General features: G+C 45.3%; 1 long non-coding RNA gene across 1 annotated transcript in view; it reads right to left on the bottom strand.

Moving 5' to 3' along the window:
* Positions 1-16,259, bottom strand: part of LOC121490579 — a 78,665-nt gene extending 62,406 nt beyond the window's left edge. Inside the window, exon 1 of the long non-coding RNA XR_005987719.1 lies at positions 16,191-16,259. This is a non-coding gene — a long non-coding RNA (uncharacterized LOC121490579). The remainder of the gene's footprint in view (positions 1-16,190) is intronic.
* Between the last annotated feature and the right edge of the window lie 6,068 nt (positions 16,260-22,327).

The following is a 22,327-nucleotide window of genomic DNA, read 5'->3' as shown; positions in this document are numbered from 1 at the left end:
CCCTTTCTCTTTCATATCCTCTTTCTGGCCACCAAGGATTTTTTTTTCTGTTTTAAATAACAAAACACATTGAAAATTTGATAAAAAAAATTGGGACTCTCTCTCTAGGAAATACACGTGAACACATACGTGTTCACTCAAAATTCAACTGCAATATAGTCAATTCTATACATAACTCGAGAAGTTCCTAGAATTCCTGAAATGTACCCATGGAGCTCAGTTAATTACCCTGTCCTACACACAGATAATAAAAAATTCATTTCCTACCCCTCTCATCCATGCAAGAAAAAAGATGACTACATGTGGTCATCCCTTCAAAAATTTGATGGATTCAGATCACTTCAAAACATCTCTTCCAAGCAGCCCGGGTGGCTCAGCAGTTTAGCACTGCCTTCAGCCCAGGGCATGATCCTGGAGTCCCCAGATCAAGTCCCACGTCAGGCTCCCTGCATGGAGCCTGCTTCTACCCTCTGCCTCTCTCTCTCTGCCTCTTTCTCTTTCTCTTTTTGTGTCTCTCATGAATAAATAAATTTAAAAATCTAAAAAAAAAAAAGATTTTATAAAAAAACAAAACGAAACATCTCTTCCACCCTTCTCTGACATTACACATTTGAATCCCAAAGCATCAGTGGTCCTGCCGGGAAGGATCTGATCTGCCTGCTTTTCCCTACATTCTCCCAGCCAGCCAGCACTTGGGAAATGTGAACACACTTTATGATGGCCCGAGGAATATGCCATGGAGATAAGGCAACTTGAAAGCCTTCCAAAACCCAACAAAAATGGCATCGGTGGTTTCCTCACAAGGCTTCGTTCCACAGGCTCAGCCTCCACTAAGCATCAACCATCTGTGAGTGTCCAAGAGCCAAAGCCAAGTGCAGATGCTGAGTTGCCCTTCTCTCCCTCATCCCTTAACACAGCCCAAGGGCCCAAGGTTGATTTCATTGCTTCATGAGGCCCAGGGGCCTCGTAAACGTCAGCTGGACTGGGGTTAGTCTTAGATCCTTGATCACATCAGTGTCACCAAGTTGGAACATCTTGACCCAAGTCCTTTATAAAATGAAAAACACATTGAATAAAGGAAGATATGAACAATGATCTTGCCCTGCATGTGTTTCTTTAGTCTCATAAGCAATCTTCTGAAGTATCACTTCAAGGAATCCGTATGGCAATGGGAATTAAACAGGTAGCCTCTAGAGACAGAGGAACCTGGTTGGAAACCCATCACCACCACATACCAGCTGTGTGACTGTGGACAAGTTGTTTACCTCTCTGTGCTTCATTTTTATCTGTAAAAGGAGAATAAAAATAAAAATAAAAATATCTCTGGTATAGGGTTGTCCTGAAAATTAAATGAGTATAAGACATTTGGAACAACCTCTAGCCATCGTAAGTTCTCAGTAAATGTAAGCTGCTACCACTCTTCCCATTTCACAGGTCAGAGACTAAGGCTCAGAGGGCAAAATGCCTCTCTCAAGATCACACCATCTCTAGCAAGTGATTCTAAGGACTGGGATGCTGTTGATCTTTCTCAAACACCAAACTCTTTGAAACCAATCACCTTTTTCAAATTAGTCTTTATGATACTGCATTGTACCTGGGATATTCCTGCCCAAAATGCAAACCTGTATCTTATTATAAGGAAACATCACACAACCCAAATTGAGGGTCATTCCAAAAAAAAAATAAATAACTGGCCCATACTCTTGAAAAATGTCAAGGTCATGAAAGACAAAGCCTGAAGTTTACTCCATATTGAATGAAATTATAGAGACATAATGATTAAGTTTAACACACAATCCTGGATTGGACCCAGAACCAGAAAAATGTGAGGGGGTTCTGCTACTGGGACATTATTAAGTCAATTGGCAAAATCTGAATAAGGTCTGCAGGTTAGTTATAGTATTATATTAGTGGAAATCACCTGATTTTGATTATTGTAAGAGAATGTCCTTGTTACTTGAGAAAATACACATTAAGTTATTTTGAGATAAAAGGACATCATACCCACAACTTCCTCTCAAGCAGTTCAGAAAGAAAAAAAAAAAAATATATATATATATATATATATATATATATATATATATATATATATATCTTAGAGAGAAAATAAATGTAGCAAAATGGCAACATTTAGAGAATCTAGGGAAAGAATATTAGGGAATCTGTGCTATTCTTGCAACTTTTCTCTAGATCTGGAATTACTTCAAAATAAAAATGTTTTAGGAGGGGCATCTGGGTGGCTCAGTCAGTTAAGCAACCAACTCCTGTTTTCAGCTCAGGTTATGATCTCAGGGTCATGAGACGGAGCCCGGCATAGGGCCCCAGGCTTAGAGTCTGCCCTCCCCCACATGCTCTCTAAATAAGTAAATAATAGTCTTTAAAAATAAACCGTTTTGAGAAAAGAAACACGAGGAATCAATCTTCTCACTGCCAGTGATTGCCCCGAGCTACAAAGTCTAGAGCAGAATTTCTCTGCAGTGTCACCTACAGATACAGCTTCATTCCAGAGAAGCCTTCCTTGTTGATGTTAACATAGTGTATTTGTTTTTCCAAGAGAAAAAAAATACTCTGAAGCCACTGGACCCTTAAAAAGAGAGACATTTTTAAATTAGAAGACATCATTCTCTGTTGTCCAAGAGGACAGAGTGATTTTTCACCCCTTCCCCCACTCCTAAAAAAATGTCCATGGTTACACTCATCATTTGACACCCACTCACAAAACCCTTTTTTGTCTGCCAGATTTTCACAGGCTTCTAAAGAATGTGGTGAATTTGCTGTTCCTGAATGTGGTTCATTTGCACAAAATTCCTCAACCCCTTTTTCTATCCCCGCTTTCATCATCCATGCCCTTTTGTCCTATAGGCCACTTAAAAACAGCACCACAGAGTGAGCCGATAACCAGGACTGGAGAGGAGGCCGCAGGTTGCTCAGTGGATAAGCATTCATTCAGGGAGCACCTACTATGCACTGCCCACAGACCAGGCACCCAGGGGGCAGGGGGCAAGCCTGCCCCCCTCACAGAGCTTCACTGGGGAGAAGTGGCCACTGCTAACCAGAGCTTGGAGGCTGTTGCACAAGGAGAGGTACAGGGTGCTGGGGGACCCGTACAAGAGGGGGCCAACGTATCCTGCCCAGGACTGGAGAAATCCCACACCACATATTAGTTAGATCAGAGGGAGTTGGGTGGAGAGTGGGGAGGAAAAATAATGCTTTTCACTCATAAAAATGAACACCCATACTTTCTCGAAGCAAAACAAAACAGCACTAGAGGTAGAAAAGGGACTACTTCTTCCTTAGCTCTTTAACCCACTGGCATGGATACTCACAGACTCCCTGTGCGCTTCCCCTCCTGCCGCCCTGCCAGCATCAGGTCACCTGGCCAGAGCCAAAACCGGGTGGCCAGTGGAAGGAGAGCCCCTTAGTTGTTGCTCACTGATCACAACTCATCCCAGGGCTGGGTAAGGGCTCAGCCTCTCAGAAATAGCACAGCCACCAACATGCAAAACCAAATTGTTGTCCTGGCAGTGAGTAAGGAAGAATGGGGCTGCTGGGTGGGAAGCCAAAGGTGTTTGCCAAATCCGTGTCTCTAGCATTCCCCCACAGCTCGGACAGCCCGATTTCACATGGAGCCTTGGGACAGTGATTCTCCAACCTAAACGCATATCATTGTCACCTGGAGACAGAAACTTCCACGCTTGGAACCCTTGTAGTTTTTGCCCTATGTACAACTTTACCAGCTGTTCATTTGTATCTTTTATAATGAAATGGTAATCATAAATATAGCACCTTCCTGAGTTCTGTAGGTCCTTCCAGTGAATTATCAACCGGGGAAGGGGCAGGTCATGGGAATCCCCAAGTTCATAACCAAGTCAGACAGAAGTGTGAGTAGCCTGGGGACCCCACTTGCAGCTGGCATCTGAGTAAGGGCAACTTTGGGAACCTTGCCCTTCAAGTAATGGATCTGATGCTAACTCCAGGCAGTTGGTGTCAGAATTAAACTGAACACCCATGTGTCAGAGATCGGTATGGGAATGCACATGTGTAATCATTATACATATATAATATACACATATATAATATACATATATAATCATTATCCTCAGTTTAGACATGAGACATGGACACTGAGAGGCTTTCCCATTCCCATGATCACACAGGAGACAGTGGAGCCCAAACCAACACTCAGATGTTGGTCTCCAGAACCTGAGCTCTAAATCCAGGTGACAGCTCGACACAGTGCAAAGGGTACCGTTTACCTGTTGAGTTTGTGAACGATGTTCCAGTTTTACATGACAGAGAGCCCTGTCATCACCTCCTCAGTGCGGGTCAAACTCGTCTCATCATGAATCATCTAGGGCATTTGTTAAAAATAGGGGTTCCCAGGTCCTTCCCGGGACAATTCTGATTCACTAAGTTTGGGATGCGGCCTGGGAACTTTCATTTTTAACAGGCTCCCTGGGTATTTCTAACAGGCAAGTTTGGCCAATACTGGGCTGTGCTGCACTCCACAGCCTCCTTCCCCAGCTGCATGGATTGGCCGAATAATCACGCCCTCCTGCCACCCAGTCTTTGTCTGGGTACCTGACACATCCCAATGCAGAGATTCTAAGACCTGGAATATGGTCTCCTCCGATCTCCACACTGTTGTTCAGTCTTCCACTTGGAAGAATTTGAATCGACTAGTCAATATGAAACCAGCGTGGCCTGGCAAAAGCCAAGCTCATTAACAGCCCCATTCCTTCCTGCTTCCTGCTCTTTCTCCCATGTTTTCCAGGTCAACAAATGCCCCACCATCTGCCCAAACACCAGAGCCTGAAATCTTTGGCACATCCTTGCTGCACTCTTTCCTTCATTCCTCATCTCCTGGTCACCGTGTCCTAGCAATCTCTTCCTTCTACATAACACAAATCAGCTCCTCCTCTTCTCTCTCCCTGCCTAGATGATACCCCACTGCATTTGTCACCCATACCAACTTACTAACAAGACTTTCTGCTGTCCTCCTTCATCCTAACCCCATATATGCCACCCTAGGGAGGTAAATTGCATATTCCAAAGATAATTGCAACACCATCTCCCATGTCACATGTTCTTTTAGAATCTTGCCACTATTCCATAAGAGGTAGGGTCTTATTCCCTTTTACTTGAATATAGGTGTATTTTTGTGACTGTTTTAATTAAGAGAGTATGTAGAAGTCACACTACATGACTTCTGAGGCTAGTTCCTAAAGGTGACTCAAATACCCCTTTACCCACCATGACACTCACTCTTGAGGCCTTCCGTCTCCATCTGTGTCTCCATGTCAGCAGCCAGCCACCCTGAAACTGCTGTGCTGGGGAGAAATCCAAATCAGTCCACACAGAGAGGCTATAGGGGATGGTTCTGGGGCTACACAAAGGAAGAGAGACACTTGATAGGCCCTCAGTGGCCTCAGCCACTCCATTCTTCAATGCCAGCCACCACTTGGCTACAATCACATGAGAAACCTCAAACAAGAATTGATAGCTACACCTTTCCCAAATTTCTGACCCAAAGAAATGATGAGAGATGATAAAATAATCATGGCGGGATTTTTTTTTTTTTGTATTGTATGTGTGTATGTATTTATTTGAGAGAGAGAGAGCACAAGCAGGGGGAGTGGCAGAGGGAGAGGGAGAAGCAGGCTCCCAGCTGAGCAAGGAGCCAGACACAGGACTCAATCCCAGGACCCTGAGATCTTGATCTGAGCCAAAGTCAGATGTTTAGCTGACTGGGCTACTCAGGCACCCCAAAATAATTGTGATTTAAAACCAATAAGTGGGACATCTGGGTGGCTCACTGGTTGAGGATCTGCCTTTGGCTCAGGGCGTGGTCCTGGAGTCCCAGGATCGAGTCCTGCATCAGGCTCCCTGCATGGAGGCTGCTTTTCCCCCTGCCTGTGTCTCTGCCTCTCTCTTTATTTATTTATTCATGAATAAATAAATAAAATCTTTTTTTAAAAAATTTAAAAAGTAAAAATTAATTTTTTAAAAAAGCCAACAAGTTTCTGGAGTGGCATTTGTACATGGCAACTGCTAACTGGAGTACCCTTCGATGGGCACACAGTGGCCGGAACTGTATGAAGTGGTGCTACTCAGAGTGTGGTCCCTGGCCCAGGACTAGAGAGCGAACTGTTAGTTATCACTCAGTATGGATATTGAGAGTAAGTGCCTTTGACAGGGTGATTTCCTCCTTGTTGGGTCTTGTTATAAGAAAAGAAAAAAAAAAATCTTGGTCTTGAGCTTTGTCTGGTTTTGGGCAGACCTGGGTTCAAAGAAATCACTTTTGGTGGGTTGGTCATATGCTGTCCCTCTTGGAAACTGCACTGCATTGAAAGGATGAAGAGAGGCCATGAGGGAGGAGAGAGGAAAAAGCACACGGGCAGAGACAGTAGTATAGGGGGCAGGGAGTCCCTACCTAAGGCAAGAAAAACAGTGACGTGTTCATGGGACTGCAAGAAAGCCAGATGCCCTTATACAAGGGCTCATCTTGGGAATCTCTTCAGGTGCAAATAGCAGAAGACCCTGCTCCAGTGGCTTAAACAAATCAAGGTTTATTTTTCTCCCTGTATCAGAGTATCCTCTTGGCACTGGACAACATACACCAGCCAGTCTTCCTACTGCCCAAACTTGCAACTCTTTAGGTGCTTTTCCCAAGTCACAGAAGCTCACTCTGCCTTTGGGTGGGATAACTGAAATGTGTGTTCCACTCTGGCTCTGGCCATTCCCTTGCAGGATGAAGCTCCAGGTGCCCACAAAGGATTGTACATAATGATCACCCTATTGCCTTTCTCCCCATCTTGGTCTCCTGTTGCGTCTCCCTTCTCAGCATTTCCTGGGATCAGATTTTACCAAATAAGCTACTTGCATTCCGTGAAGCTGAAGCAACCAAAGCAAGATGGAGAATGGTGGGTGCTAATGCTGGAAAAGTAGGCAGGGATCAGAGAGGTGGAGAGACAGGGACTTGCCTAAGGACACACAAAAGTTAGAGGCACTGCTGGAATGGGCCCCTGCCCCTGGAGTAGCACACCTGTCCATCTCCAGTCGCACTATGCTCACAAAGACATAAAGAAACAAAATGGTAACTTAAAGTTGCCTCCAAAACAATGTTGGTGGTTCTTCCTACAGATCACCTCATCTGAATTCTTCTCGTGGCTTCCACACCAAGCAGCATCCACCACAGAGCCTTTCTCTAATACTGAGACCATCGATAGGCTAAAACCAAACAAAAACAAAGACTCAGTAGGAGCTAGGAGTGTCTTACAAGTATATCCACATCAGTCAGCTTAAAGTGAAAGCATAGCCCTTGAAGTCAGACTGCTCTGTGTGTGTCTCCTGCACTTGCTAACTGTGTGGCTAAGCACAATTTTTGAAACTTCTTTGCGCTTCCTCTGGAAATATAGGTACATTCATAATGCTACATTATTGGATCATTTCAAAATAAAATGTATATCATGGACAGGTGCCTAGATCATGCCTGACCACAGTATATGTTTGGTAATAGCCAGGCCCCTCTCTTCTTTTCCTACACAACAAAATGAAAGACCAAGTAGAGATGGATTGCCCAAATAATCGACTCCATTTGTCTAGTGTTTCTCAGCCACTTGCTTCACCTGATTATTTCTATGAGGCTACTACCTCATTACAATAACACTGCACTCTAATACCAGTGGGCCCATAAACAGAGGCCCTACTAAAATAAAACCATTATAATCAAGGCTCAGATTTAATCACTGGCTAGTGGGCTCCCTGGTGGTTTGACCAAGAGCCAGGCAATAGTCAAATAATCAAACTGCAGATGCTGGGATAGCAAATCAGCTTAAATTTAAACAGTGGCAGAGACCCAAACTACAGTGGGGAGAGGGGAGATGAGGAGGGGGAGATGCAGGCTTGCACAGGGTTGGAATTTCCCTTCTGCGGCCTCCCAAGCTAATTGGCCCATAAAATAACCAGGCTTGTTAATGAATAATAGGCTGGTTCCTGAGAGGCTCCTAGGTCAGGCTGTTACTCTGGGCCTGCTGGCTGTTGACTCTGTACTTAGAGCTGAAAGGCATCCTGGGGTGACATGAAGACAGAGGCATTATGATCTCCAGCCTACTGGTTGCCCATGGGTGCTTGGCTACTTGGGAAGGGGAGCCTGAGTCATGGAGCCAATAATGACAGGGAAGGAGCCATATCAGTTATGGTGGGCTGAGGCTTAGACAATTCGGGAGCCCTTTTCAAGAAAAATAAGACAAAACTGTGCATATAAAATACCTTGGACCATCCAGTACCATCTTACGTGAAACAGTGGTAACCCCAACACCAACCAACCCAAAGAGAAGGTTGGTGGGGGAAAAATGGAGTGGGGAAGAATTAGCAGTCTTAGCCTGTTACAGTTTGAATATGTAAAAACATAAGGCCACATAAATATGACTCTGGACCCACTCCTAGGCAAGTGGGGGGCTCCAAAACTTCATTAGCTTCACGGTAAGCCCATCGCAAGAGGGATCTAAGACCATGAACTCTTGAGTTTTTCATGTTTTGCTTCCTGATGTCATTCCATCAAACCATGAACACTGGTGCTATCTAACTTCAGAGACGGGCTGTCAGGAAGAGCATGATGAGCAGACTATATTCCAGGTGAGTGTCTCAGGGCACATCAGACTCTTTCCAAAACCAACACACTATGGGCTTTTGATTCCCCAGTTTGTAGTTCTCTCTGTGATCCGTAGGAACTGTGTATTTAAAAACTAGGTACTTTGTGAAATAGGCAGACATCGAAGCCCATTGAAGAATGTCCAGGGAACTGGACATTCAGGAGAACTGCAGTTCAGACCCTCACCAGGCAGGTGGTCAGTGTCTGGAAGCATCATGGCTAAGATTAAATTCAACAGATTTGGGTTCTGGTTCTGGCTCTGCCTCTTGGAGCTCTGTGACCTTACATACCTTATTTAACTGCCTTTGACATTGAGTGCCTTACAGAAAATTGAGGTAAGGAAAATATCTGGAAGAGGGCCCTCATCAGAAGCAGCTCCTGCCAGACTTTGATCTAAGACTTCAGTCTTCAGAACTGTAAGAAAATAAATGTCTGTTGTTAAGCCACTCAATCTGTGGTATTTTGTTCCGACGGCCTGAGCAAACTAATACACTTCCACATCAGTCCTCTCCATAGATACAATTACTGGCCAGGAGACCCTGTATGTCCTCTCAAACACTTGCAGCCAACACGGCACTTTCTCTGTGCATATGTGATCAGACCAGAAGGAAAGTACCATGCAGGGACACTTTAGGCAGGTCCTCCCAGATTTCATTCTCAGAGTCGCAAGAAGGAAATAGACAAGCATATATAACTATATATAAGAGGTGATGGCCTTCTTGCAAGGATCCTTGGAAATGTGAGGTGGAGGGAGAAATCAGCACACTGAACGCCAGCAGTACGATAATCTCATCTCTCTCTTCTACTCTGAGTGGCTGCAGAGTAAAGGCAAATGTCATCCACCAAGGCTCAGAAAGCAACTTAAGTGAAGGCACCTGTCTTCCCTAAACTGGGCCACCATTTGTTCTAATTTCAAGATTTGAACACAAATCTTGATTGTTGAGGATCTCTTCCAGTTGTAGATACACTCCTCCCTGGTCCAGGTGCTCTCCGGGGACTGCCAATCTCCCACTTCTGCTCCGGGATGACCAATCAAAACACTTTACCTCTCCAGTCACAGTGACTGTGTGAGAGGTGGGCACATGACCCGTTGCCATGTGGGCTAGTCTTCACTGAGACTTTTCAGCTAAAACAATCTAGGAAGATCGCTTCCTGTTACAGGAGTTCTTGAGGGGATGTGAAGTCATGGTTTTTAGTGGTCACCTTTGTCCATTATACAGAGTTAACCTATCTTAGGGGGAGAAAATAAAAACAATGCAGAGAGGGAGGGAAAAGAGCAAAGAGATAAAAAAATAGAGTTATCTCTGAAGATGCTGAGGCCTGGATCCAGCTATGCCTAAAACCTACATGGACTTCCCAATCATAAGCCAACAAGTTTTGTGTTCCTTTTGAGGTAAATTGACTTGGTTGGTTTGGTTTGTGGTGGTTGTTGTTGTTTCTGTCACTTCTATCAAAAAGAGTCTTAATACATTTCCCATGATACCCAACCTGACTGGGAAGTTTTGGCACGATTTGGTCAGGGGGTCACTATGGGGTGGCAAATTTCTCTCCTTACTGCATAGTCAACAGTGGTGAGACTCCCTTGCAGCCTCATCTTCCAGCTTCCCAGTCCTCAGCTGACAAGTGGTGCAGGTGGCATCACACCCATAGACCTATGCAAGGCCTGCTGCCCACACCACAGCAGCTAAAGTGGGGAAGCAGAGTGGAGGCCCCTCTGCTGAAGCCTGATCCAGGCAACTGTAAACCTGCAAATCCAGTTGTCGAAGGGAAAGTTTGTAGAGTCTGCCAGCCGAGAAGGGTCAGCAAGAGGGAGCAGCTGAAGTTCTCCTGTCACCCACAGATGGCTTCCAAAGCAGGCACCACATGTCCAGTGTTTGCTCTAGAGAGAGATGCAGTTTGTCTGCCTTGGCTTGTCTGTGTGCCATGGGGAGTGGAGGAGAGAAGGATCCAGCATCTCCAGCCACAGGACACAGAGAAGTGAAGTCAGCTTGCATCTGAAGATCATCCAAGCCCTGTGACATGTGACCAGGCCACCAGCTTCTGGGGGAAAGCACATTCCCACGTGTTTGTTTGACAGCCCAGTACATACAAAACAGACTTGCTTCTGGGCTACCACGTCACCGTCCAGCCTTGCTGGGGACAGACAGCACATCTGGGAAACAAGAATCCAGAGCTTGATGGCATTTCCTTCCCTTGTGACCTGTGAGGGGCTTTCACAGACGTCAGCTCCCACCAAGTTTGAGGACAGGAGCGGGGAACAGGGCAGGTTAAGTGAGATCACATCGCTTTCTCAAAGCCATGCTGTCAGTCCCATGCCTCACTTTCCCTTCCTCAGCTTCTCCCAGCTGAACCTCATCTTGGCCTACCGGTCCATCTACCCACAAAACCCATGAAGAAAGACTTAAGCAATCCTGTGGCATCCTGCCTAACCAGCCTGGATAGAGGCAAAAATTTCTTCAACACACACATTCTTACACATATGCATCTACATGTGGGCATAGCCTCGCTCACATGTTGGCAGGCATATACTACATAATACGCCATACGCTCATGCATAGAGGCTCATCACAAGCACACATGCAAACATCCATGAAAACATTTAACAGAAAGACACCTCTGCTAGAGTTTAGAACCCTGGCATATTTTTTAGTCAAGTTCATAAAACCAATGCCAGTGTTCTTCCATTGAGCAGAGTCACTGAGCCTATAAATGCCTTTCTGACACACACACACCGCCCCCCCCCCCCAGATTCCAGTGATTTCATCCAGGATGAAGATCTGAGTTTTTCTTACTTACAACCTCTCACTGATGCTGCAAAGATGCAGATCTGTCGTGACAGCCAGAATAAAATCTGTCACTAACATATGTGGAAATGCAACCGAGAGGAGGTAGGAAAGACTATGGATTCACTTGTGCCAAAAGCTAAACAAGGAGAGCACACAAATAAAAAACCATAGTCCATATTCACCAAAATAGATCATAAATTCCTAATGAATATTAATGGATCAGACTCAGCATTCTAACCTCAGAAATACAAGAATCATGAAGACATCTATTATTGTAATTCACTCTATTAGCATTCAAAAATATTTATTGTATTATTTGAATATGCATTCTTTGCCAATGTAGTATTGGCTCAACTACAGAGAAATAGAGCAAAATAGATGGATGAATATGATTGAGCCTATAAATATATTAATGGAATAGGAGATTCCAGAGACAGACTCACATAGAGGGACAAATTGTAATGATAAAGGTGACAGTTTAAATCAGAAAGACGAAAGGAAAAACCATCCAATATGTGGCACTGACACAACCCTTCAGTTCACAAGGGGAAAAATAAAATTAGATCCTGCTCAACATCATTCAAAACAATAGATCCCAGATGTATGAAGCTTCAACATAAAAACCCAAACCAAGAAACCTTCTCTTAACTGTAGAGAATGAACTGATGGTCCCCAGAGAGGAGGTGGCTGGGGGAGGGATGGGTGAAACAGGTGATGGGATTCAGGAAGGCACTTGTGATGAGCACCGCGTGACATATCGAGGTGTTGAATCACTATTTTGTACACCTGAAACTGTATGTTCACTAACTGGAATTTAAAATAAAACTTTAAAAAAATTAAAAAAAAAACCCAAACTGCAGAGTATGTCCTATAGCAAATGAATTCAGATAACGTTTCCAATAAGTTCTCCCCTTCAGCGCAATAACACTGAGCCCACATTTTGAATAATACTTCGGGCCCCACTTCTAGCACGATGATGAGGTTTTAGTAGAGTAGGAGAGAACCTGCGAGAACATTCTTACAAGCTTGAGACGAGGAGGTCTTCCTAAGCAAGATGCAAAATTCAGAGCTGCAGAGCACTGACAGATGTTCAATGCTCAATCAGTATTGAAAGTTTTATCAAATGGACCCCAAGTGAAAGTTCAAATGTGAAATGCTACCAACAATCCAAAGTGCTTTCAACAGAAAAATCATTAATAAATGTGATTATACCATTTACTATACAGCCATTCTATGGAATCTTAAATAGTGGTTACCAAAAAAGATGCAAAGCTGGACATGGAGCCTTGGTAAAAATTTCCAAGACACGGAGCTAAGGGTCCAGAACTGGCCACATAGACAGATGGATCCCATTCGTGTTGAAAAAAATGCACGTGCAACTTATTATAAGACTTCATGGGAAACGAACTAAACCCATCTGTAATGAACTGCTTGTGGTGGTTATCTCTGAGGAGGACGATGGGGTCAGTGGGTGAGGGATGAACTTCACTTTCTAGCCTTTAAGCTTCTGAATTGTTGAGTTTTTACAAAAAGAAGGGATTCATGAGTTTCCTTCGTGTCATAGGTAAGAGACAAAGAAAATCCTAACATTTGGAATCAGGCAGGCTGTTGTCCTGGCTCTCATGTAGCTGAGCTTTGTCACCTGTGGCAATTGGCTCAGTCAAAATCAGGCAACAGCATCACCTCATAATAATGTTATGAGCACTGAATAAGAGAAATTATAACCACTGTTTATTGAGCACCTACTCTATACCAGGCTTTTTAAATGCACTGTTGCCTTTTAAATACACCAGCAAGAGGATCCACAGCAGCAGCCTCATAATGTAACTATTGTTACTGATTTGCATGTAAGGAAACAGAGGCCCAGAGAGGTGAACTAACTTACTCAAGGTCACCGAGGGTGGGGGGGGTTCCAGGGGAGGACCTGGATCTTTTTGACTCAGAGTTCCCCCATGTTCCGCACTCAAGGTCCTTTTGTTTTCTCTCTCAGAATGATGCTGGCACTGGGCTTAGACAACACCCCGGAATCAACCTTAAGCCAGCTCAGCACAGCCCCCAGGCTAGACCCTGCAGAAAGGGCACCAGGAATTCCTGACTCACAGCCGCAGCCGATTGCTCACAGACTGTGTCTGGAAGCACCCATCTCCCACTTCCTCTGAAATAGATAACAGTGATTTTAGCCTCAAACGCTCCTGGCATAAAACATGAACTGTAATAAATTTGGACTGAAAAAAAAAAACCCTCCTTGTAAAATAGCAGCCAGAGACTTGTATTATAAAACTCTCTACCCTGCTACATCCTGTCAGAACCCCCACTTCAGCCAAAGAAAAGGAAGAAAAGAAGAGGCAAAGACCAGGAGACAGGTACTACGGTCAGTGAGGGCTAATCAGAACCAGCAGCGGCAGCAGCTAAGCAGATGCTAAAGACGAGGAATGGACAATTGCGTGTTTGAATTATTTACAGCAGGGCATACAATCTCCTTTCTCTCTGTGAACCTGATATTGTCAGTAAAGCCCAAAATACCTATGAATATTAGCTACGCCCTTTTATGGGCTTACTAGGTGCCAGCAACTCTTAAAAATTTCCACAAATTAACCCATTCAGCCCCGCACGATGACTCATAATCCCAATTTTCTGGATGAGGAAGCTATGGCGCAGAGAAGTCAGGTAAGTTCCCAAAGCCAGGCCAGTCTGACATCAGTGTCTGCTCCCTTAACCACTGCTTTAGACTGCCTCTCAAACACCTGGCGTGGGGAGATTGCACTGAAATCAAGGAAGGAGCTGGACGTTGGGTCTGGATTTATGTGGTGCAGAGAGGTTAGCCTCAACACAAAACTGACCTTGAGGCTATCAAGATACTTAGAAGTCTAGAGGAGAGAATTGGGCCGCCTGGGGAAGGGAATGAGGGGTCAGGCTTCATTCTACTACACCACTGTCCTTGCTGGTTGCCGTGGGACTTAACAGGATCAATCTCACCTGGGCCCCGCTGCCCCCGGGGCTAAATACACCTAGAGATACAGATGCCGGAGTCCGGTGGGAGGTAGACCAGCAGCTCTATTAGTGGGTTTCCTGAATGGACAACACGGCTGATACCCCTGGCGAACTGTTTTCCATCACCTTTCCCAAAGCTCATGCCAGTGCCATCCAGTAGAACTTTTGGTGATGAAGAGAATATCTGCTGTGCCCATGAGGAAACTACAAGCCACCTGTGGCTATTGAGCAGTTGAAGGGTGGCTAGCACAACTGAGGAAGTAAATTTTAAATTTGTGCCTGATTTCAATTCTCAGTGCCACATATGGCTACTGGTTACTGTTTGGGACAACAGAGCTCTAGAGCTTGGAGCACACCTGCGGGGGAAGAGCCAGGGACCCTGGCAGCAAGGAGGGGAATCACAGCCTAATACCAACTGAGTCTATATTTGTTTCCTGTCACTGCTGTCATAAAGTACCAAACTGTAGTGGCTTAAAGCAACACATCTGTATTATAGTCCTGGTTGTCGGAAACTCAACACATATTTATTTCACTAGGCTAAAAGCAGGGTGCCACAGGGCTGCATCCCTTCTGGAAGCTCCAGGGGAGAATCTTCATTCCTTGGCCCCTGGACCCTTCCACCGTCTCGCAGCTAGCAGCATCACGCGTTCTCATCTCTGTCTTTCCTTATCACATCACTTTCCCTCTTATATGGATGCCACAATTCCACTGGACCTGCCCAGAGAATCCAGGGTGAGCTTCTTGTCTCAAAATCCTTAGCTTAATCATATCTGCAAAGTTCCGTTTGCCATGTAAGGTAATATATTCAGAGCTTCTGGAATTGGGATGTGTATATCTCTGGGAGTGTGAAGTCAGTATCCTGTCTACCACAGAGTCCTATACTGGGACAGTGAAAAATGGACTTCCAGATCTGCCTCTGGGACCTGACCATTGAGGACTGGAATTGGAAGAGAATGCAGGGTACCCTGCTCAACTAGGGGGTGCCATTTGCTCCTTTTATACAAATGAGACCCCATGGAGTTTTGCAGTGCACAACCGGAGCAGCTGTACATGGGGCTCTGGGAGATAGCTTCTATCCTACAGACGGGCCATCGTAAAATGAGAAAGGAAAGGTGAGCATACATACTCAATTCCTTCTCCTGGTTCGGCTAATCAGATTATGCCTTCTTCCTCCCTTGGGGGAAGATTCAGTGAACAAAAGGGAGGAAATGCATTATTTCCTAGTACTTTTCACCACCTGGAAAGTGGGGTAAAATTTCCTCATAGAAACACGAGGATAGGAGAAGTAGTTTCTCCTAAAAGGCTGTCTAGCTCAAAGCATCCAGCTCCTACTTGGCTGGAATAGATTCCTCCCCACAGCACAGCACATACCCAACACCTCCCCACCCCAAATGTTCCTGGACTGACGCAGCCAGAAGACCGATAAGACCAAAAGTCCCTCACTGGCAAGGATGACCCTGTATAACAGGCCCACAGGAATGTCCTGTGAGGTCGGCCTTTCCCCACCGTGGAGAACTGAGTGCAATCAGCATTCTCTACAGCTCTTGCTGCCTTAGTCCAGTTAACCAAATCCAGCTCCCTTAAACAAGAAGGGATGTAATTTCAGCCACAATTTTCTCCCCTTCCTAGTACCAAGAACAGTTTCTCTGGCTCTACCCCCACACAGTTGGGGAAGCTCCAACTACCATCAAAAGCCCCTCTAAGGGAGTTATGAAAGTCCTCGTGGGGGGCGGGGGTAGGGGCAGCTCATGTGTGCTCACCGATATCCCCTCCTAGCCACCAGGTAGCATGGGACATTCTTTTTCTGCTGCTCCAGCAATGACATCCCGCAGTCCCTCGGACGGTCTGGGTGCATCTCAGCCTCCCCCACTCCCTGGACAGTGTGGAAGCTGGGACAGCTTACAGCCTGACTCTGTTCCGGCCCCTCCCACACAGGCTCCCCACCCCAACCTGCCTTAGGCACCAGGGTCTGACAAGAGCTCCCACCACAGTTCCCTAAACGCTGCCTTCTATTCAGTCACCAGTTACCATGGCCTCTTTCCAGGGCTCTGCCTTAGACACCAATGAGTGTCAAGAAGGTGGTGAAATGTGAAGATAAGAGTGTGACTTGAGGGCCATGAAGAGGGCAACCTTACTGGGGCAGGCATGACATCTTCTCTGAGGAATGATATTTGGAGCGATCCCTTAACCTTGAAGGAGGAGGAGAGGCAGCTATGCAAAGGGCTTGGAGCAAGAGTACCCCGGGCAGAAGGAAAGGTTGTGCCAAGACCCCAAAGCCATGGCAGGCTGGCTTTTGGTCTGAGGAACAGAAAGAAGACCAGTGTGACTGGCACTGGGTGACAGAGGACAGAGGGCCCCGAGACAAACTGGGAAAGGGCAAGAGTAGAAAGTGGTCCAGGGGCGCCTGAGTGGCTCAGCTGGTTAAGCATCTGCCTTTGGCTTAAGTCATGATCCCAGGGTCCGGAGACTGAGCCCTGAATTGGGATCCCAGCTCAGCACGGAGTCTGCTGCTCCTTCCTCCTGCAGCCCCTCCCCTGGCCCCTGTGCACATGCACCCTCTCTCTCTCACTCATGCTCTTTCTCTAATAAGTAAGAAAAACCTTCAACAACAACAACAACAAAGTGGTCACATCATCGGGGCATTGTCAGCCATCAAGACATTTGAGCGACTCCTAAGTTTGGGGGTCTCAGAAACTGGGGAGACAAGACACTGTTCATTGAGGTGGAGAAGTGGGAGAAGAAAGCAATGGGCTGCAAAGCCTGTGAGGTGGAGCTACGCTTTCTGTCTGAAGGAGCCAGTAGGACTGACCACCAGGAAGCTGGGTGCTTGGGACCAAACATTTGCCCAGTAAGATAGATGGTTTGCACAGCGTTGCCCACTGTCTGCCCAGTGATGTCTCTGGAAGTGGCCAAATAGCCTCCTGGTTACAAAAATAGAATGAAATTCACCCATGCACTGACAAAGGACATTCTCACTCCTTTAATTAACCTCACCCTCAGGAGTCAGCTAACAGACTACTCTGTCTGAAACAGTAAATCAGCCACAATTTAAATCAAGTGGTCTTGTGCTCCTGCTAAAAATCTTCTCCTGGGATCCCATGCATTCAAAGGGGGGAAAATATGATCTCTACCTGGGTGTGTAGCTAGTGACATGGCCCATCTCCAAATCTCAGTGGCCAAACCCGATAGAAGTTTACTTCTTGCATATATGCTTTGGACTGAATGTTTGTGTGCCCCCCAAAGTCATATGTTGAAGCTATAGTCACCAGTGCAATGTTGGAAGGTAATTAGGATGAGGTCATGAGGATGGAACCCTCATTATGGGATAGGTTACTTCTAAGAAAAAGAGACTAGAGCTCTCTGCCACAAGAGGATCCAACAAGAGGGCGGCTGTCTGCAAGACAGCTAGCACTTGACCTCGGACTCCCAGCCTCCAGGACACTGAGAAATAAAAGTCTTTGTTACAAAGCCACACAGTAAGGTCTTCATTGTAGCATCCCAGGCAGCCTAGGATAACACCTGAAGTCCTAACGAGGATCCTGAGAAATGGGCAGCTGACATCCAAATAGTGATTCAAAGGTTCAGGCTCCTGCCAACTATGGCTCCACCGTCTCTAACTTCTAAGGTCACCATGCTGGAGAAAGAGCAGCAAGCACTGGGCCACTGGAGGTGCCATTGGCTAGAACTCAGTCACATGACCACATCTGACTGCAAGGAAGGCTGGGAAATGTAGTCTAGCTGTGTGGCCAGGAAGGTGAGGAGGACCATGCCTACTGGGCTCTGGCCTCCATGCTTACAGAGTCCCTCACAGTCTGGACCTGCCTACATCTCCAACCTCGTCTCCCACAGTTTTTCCCTCACCTGCCATGCCCCAGCCTCTTTCTGTTTTATGAACACCAAAACCCACACCTTCCAAGCTTTTTCCGGCCTCAGAACCTTTGCACTGCTATTTGTCTAGCCTCTCACTGGCTGATTCTTCCCATCATGCTCACCTTCACTCAAAGATCCCCTCCTCTGCCCCACAGGAGCCCAGCCTCCCCCTATAGTTCTTTGACTTTGATTTTCTTTATTTCATTTTGCAATATTCAAAACTATGTAATGTATTTGCTTATTTATTGTCTCTTTCTGATTAAAATGGAAACATCAAAGGTACAGGAATTTTGCTTTGTTCTCTATTGTATTCTCTGCCAGAACACAGAGTAGCAGCTCAGTAAATATGTGTTGAACAAAAGGATGACTACCACCGGGATTGCACCTGCCTCCGGTCCCCTCAGCAGTTTCAAGGCAGCCTGGAGCAGAGCTTAGCAACCACGCAGCCTGGATTCAACTCACATTGCCACATGATCTGGGATGATAAATTCACAAGCCTCTAAACTCTTAGTTCCCTTAGCTCTAAATCATAATGTACTGACCTTGGTTGTGAAGATTAGAAGTAATGTCTATAAGATGCCCAAGACTTTGTAGGTGCTCAAATAAGTGATGACTGCCTGCAATGGCAAGTGTTGAAAGATATAAATTGCTATTTCAGTTAACTTTTATGGAGGTCCCACTCCATGCCAGCCACTGGGCTGGTGACTACCATGACTAATCATGGTAATCATATCACGATTATGAGAAAGGGGTTGCTGTTATTTCCTCTGTACAAATGAATAGGCTTGCCAAATTTAACACATAAAAACACAGGATACTTGGTTAAACTTGGGTTTCACACAAATGAACGATTGTTCAGCATGAGTGTCCCGTGCAATATATACCTATTTATACACCTAATGAAACACAATAGTATAACTGTGTTTTACACTGAAATATGTATCACATATCTAATAGGTGCCAGGCATGGCCTAGGAAGCAAAGATAATAAAACAGAATCCTGGTCCTAGAAGAATACTGTTGCCGCAGCTAAGACCATATGGGTCAGTCTTTTGAGGGGAAATTTTGCAACGAATATCAAAGGTCTTAAAAATATTCTTATTCCTTGACCTAGAAATCCCACTGTATATGAATTTCTGAAGTATCAGCTGATTTTCTATGTCCTTAGTATATTTCATAATTTTTGGCACAGCAGGTTATAATTGTAACACGTCACTAGTTTCATCAAGAAAAATAAAAAAATGATTTGAAAACAAACAGGATTGCTGGAGGGGAGGTGGGGGCAAGGGATAGCTGGGTGATGGGCGTTAGGGAGGGCAGGAGATTGAATGAGCACCAGGTGTTATATGCAACTGATGAATCACTAAATTCTGCCTCTGAAACCAGCAAACAGACAAGTAAATAAACTTTTAAAAAATATATCTGGACTAATGTCCTTATGGTGGTGATCGGGAACTGTTATGGATTGAAATAGTCTTTACAGAGGCAATCAAGGTAAAATGAGATCATCAGGGTGGACTCTAAGTCAATATAACTGAAGTCCTTATAAAAAGGGAGGTCCAGAGATGGACACAGGAGAGGGATGATGATGGGAAGAGACACAGGGAGAAGGTGGTCATCCACAAGCCAAGGAGAGTCTGGGGCTGGTCCTTCCCTCATGGCCCTCTGAAGGGCCAGCCCTGCTGACTCCTTGATTTTGGATGTATGGCCTCTAGGACAGGGAGACAGCCAATGTCATTGTCTAAGCCATTCTCTGAGTGTTATCTTGTTAGGGCAGCCCTGGCAATCTAACACCAGGACATCTGAGCTCATTTTCAAATTTTGCAATGAAACATATTGTGAGCTTCTTTTCCCTCCATTTTGTTTAATTTGGCACAAGTTGAAACCTGTCTACCCCTTGGGTTAAATGAACTGCAGCACAGTAGAAAACTTTGTAGCCATAGCTATGAACAAAATATGAATACGGCAAGATATTCCCATCTCTTGTTAAATGAAAATATTCTGGGGTCAAGCTGGCAAGATTCAAATACTGGCACCATCCCTTATGGGCCACCTTATTAACTTCTCTGTGACTCAGTCTCCCCATCCCTAAATTGAGTATGATCATATTCATACCTCCCTCATAGATTTATTTTGAGGATTGAGCAAGCTCAAACATACAAAGACATTAGAATAATGCCTGCATGTAGAAGGTCCTCTGTAAATATTAGCGATTATAATTAGTAGTATAGCTTGATTCCATATTTGGAATCAAAGATCACTTGTATAAATTATATATAGGATGTCAGGGAGAATATATATATATATATATATATATACACACACACACTAGATGGCAGCTACTCATTCAGGATGGTGGGCTTACAGGTGCTTTCTATTTTCTTCTTTTGCTTTATATTTATTGACTGTTCTACAAGAAGCACGTGTTACTTGTATAATTCATTTGGGAGAATATTTTAATTATTTTAGAAATATCGTGTCTTCGACATTCCTAAAATTATATTGCGACGCAGTGATATACAAGGAGTTGATCAACAGCCAGTTAACAAAAGAACATTTCCATCCCAGTGACCTGAGCTTGGGGTTTGGTGCAGGGAGAGAGACCTGCAAGTTTGCCATCAGCAGAGCTTAGCTCTTCTTAGCTCTACAGCCCATTCTCGGGCTGGAGGGAGGCCGCAGAGGGAGGCTGCAAGTTCAAAGCAGAAGGGCTCCTGGACCACAGCCCACAAACAGAAGGACACGCTAACTATCCTCTGCCAGTAGGTGACCTGACTGTTGCTGATTGCTTCCCTTGTGTGTGGTGTGTGTCTACACTAGCAAGGCTTCAAGTGTTAACTCACTTATGTTCATTCTACATATGCATTCAAGAAATATTTATGAAATAGTTATGAAGGACCTACACACCAGGTCCTGTGTTAAAGAAATATCAAGAAATATTTATGAAATAGTTATGAAGGACCTACACACCAGGTCCTGTGTTAAAGAGACCCAAGATGATTCAGATGTAGCCCCTGCCCTCAAAAAGCTCACAGCAAAGCCAGGTGACAGAGGCTACACCACGGGTGGTGACAATATGTGCCGAGAGCATAAGCGATGACCCCGTGGGGATGCCAATGAGGCCACGGAAGCTGGGATGGGCCACCCTGCAGAGCCCATTTGGTTGATTCTGAATGGTTATGCCCCATATCAGATGCTCTGTACCCCTAACCTGGGGGAAAGGTCCAACATTGCCCTTGACATTCTGTTTGCTGATGTTTCTACAACCAGCGGAAGAGATGAACCCAAACCCTGAGAATGAAAAGCACTCCAGTCCCACAGAACGCAAATGTTCCATCTCCTGATGCAGGTAAACCCCTGCCAGGTTAGTAATAGCCAATAAAAAACATTTGTAAGGCTCTTTGCAAATTCGATAAAAGGCATTGTCAATGACCCTGGCCAATGTGGAAAGATACGTAAATGTTCAATAACAAGTAGTAATAACTGGAGAGCATTCTACAAACTCACTCTGGAGTCTCAGGCCTCAGGCCAAGCAAATGCCACTGCTTCACGTCATCATCTCCCAGGCCCTGCCTTCCTTCCAAGGGCTGAGCGGAAGGAGGCACCCTATGGGCCGGCACTCCCTGTTATCCTCAAGATGCCTGCAAGATCCAGGGAGAGGTTCTGAAGCTGAGATGGGTCAGAAAGGAAAAAAACCTCCAAGCCTGGGAAGGAAGGAGGAGGTTAATGAGCCCTCTTCACCACCACCAATGTCACTGCCATTTTCAGCAGCATCATCCTCTTCTGTAGATTTGATCGAGCACCGATGCTGTGCTCAGCACCACAAGAGCTGCAGCTTGAGTGGCACAGAGGAGCATTCTGCCCTAGTGGAACTCCCATGCTCATGGAAGAGGCCATAACGAGCTTTTAGAAAATTCCAGATGATGATAAACCCTAGAGAAGAGATAAAACAAGGTGATGTGCTAGAGAGGAGCTTGGTTGAGCTTGGTTACCTATTGCAGGGCTGGTGTCAGGACACCTATGAGTCCAC

This window comes from Vulpes lagopus, chromosome 5 (assembly GCF_018345385.1).
Source record: "Vulpes lagopus strain Blue_001 chromosome 5, ASM1834538v1, whole genome shotgun sequence".
Lineage (NCBI taxonomy): Eukaryota > Metazoa > Chordata > Mammalia > Carnivora > Canidae > Vulpes > Vulpes lagopus.
Note: the sequence above shows the minus strand (reverse complement) of the source record. Positions and strands in the feature narration are given on the sequence as shown.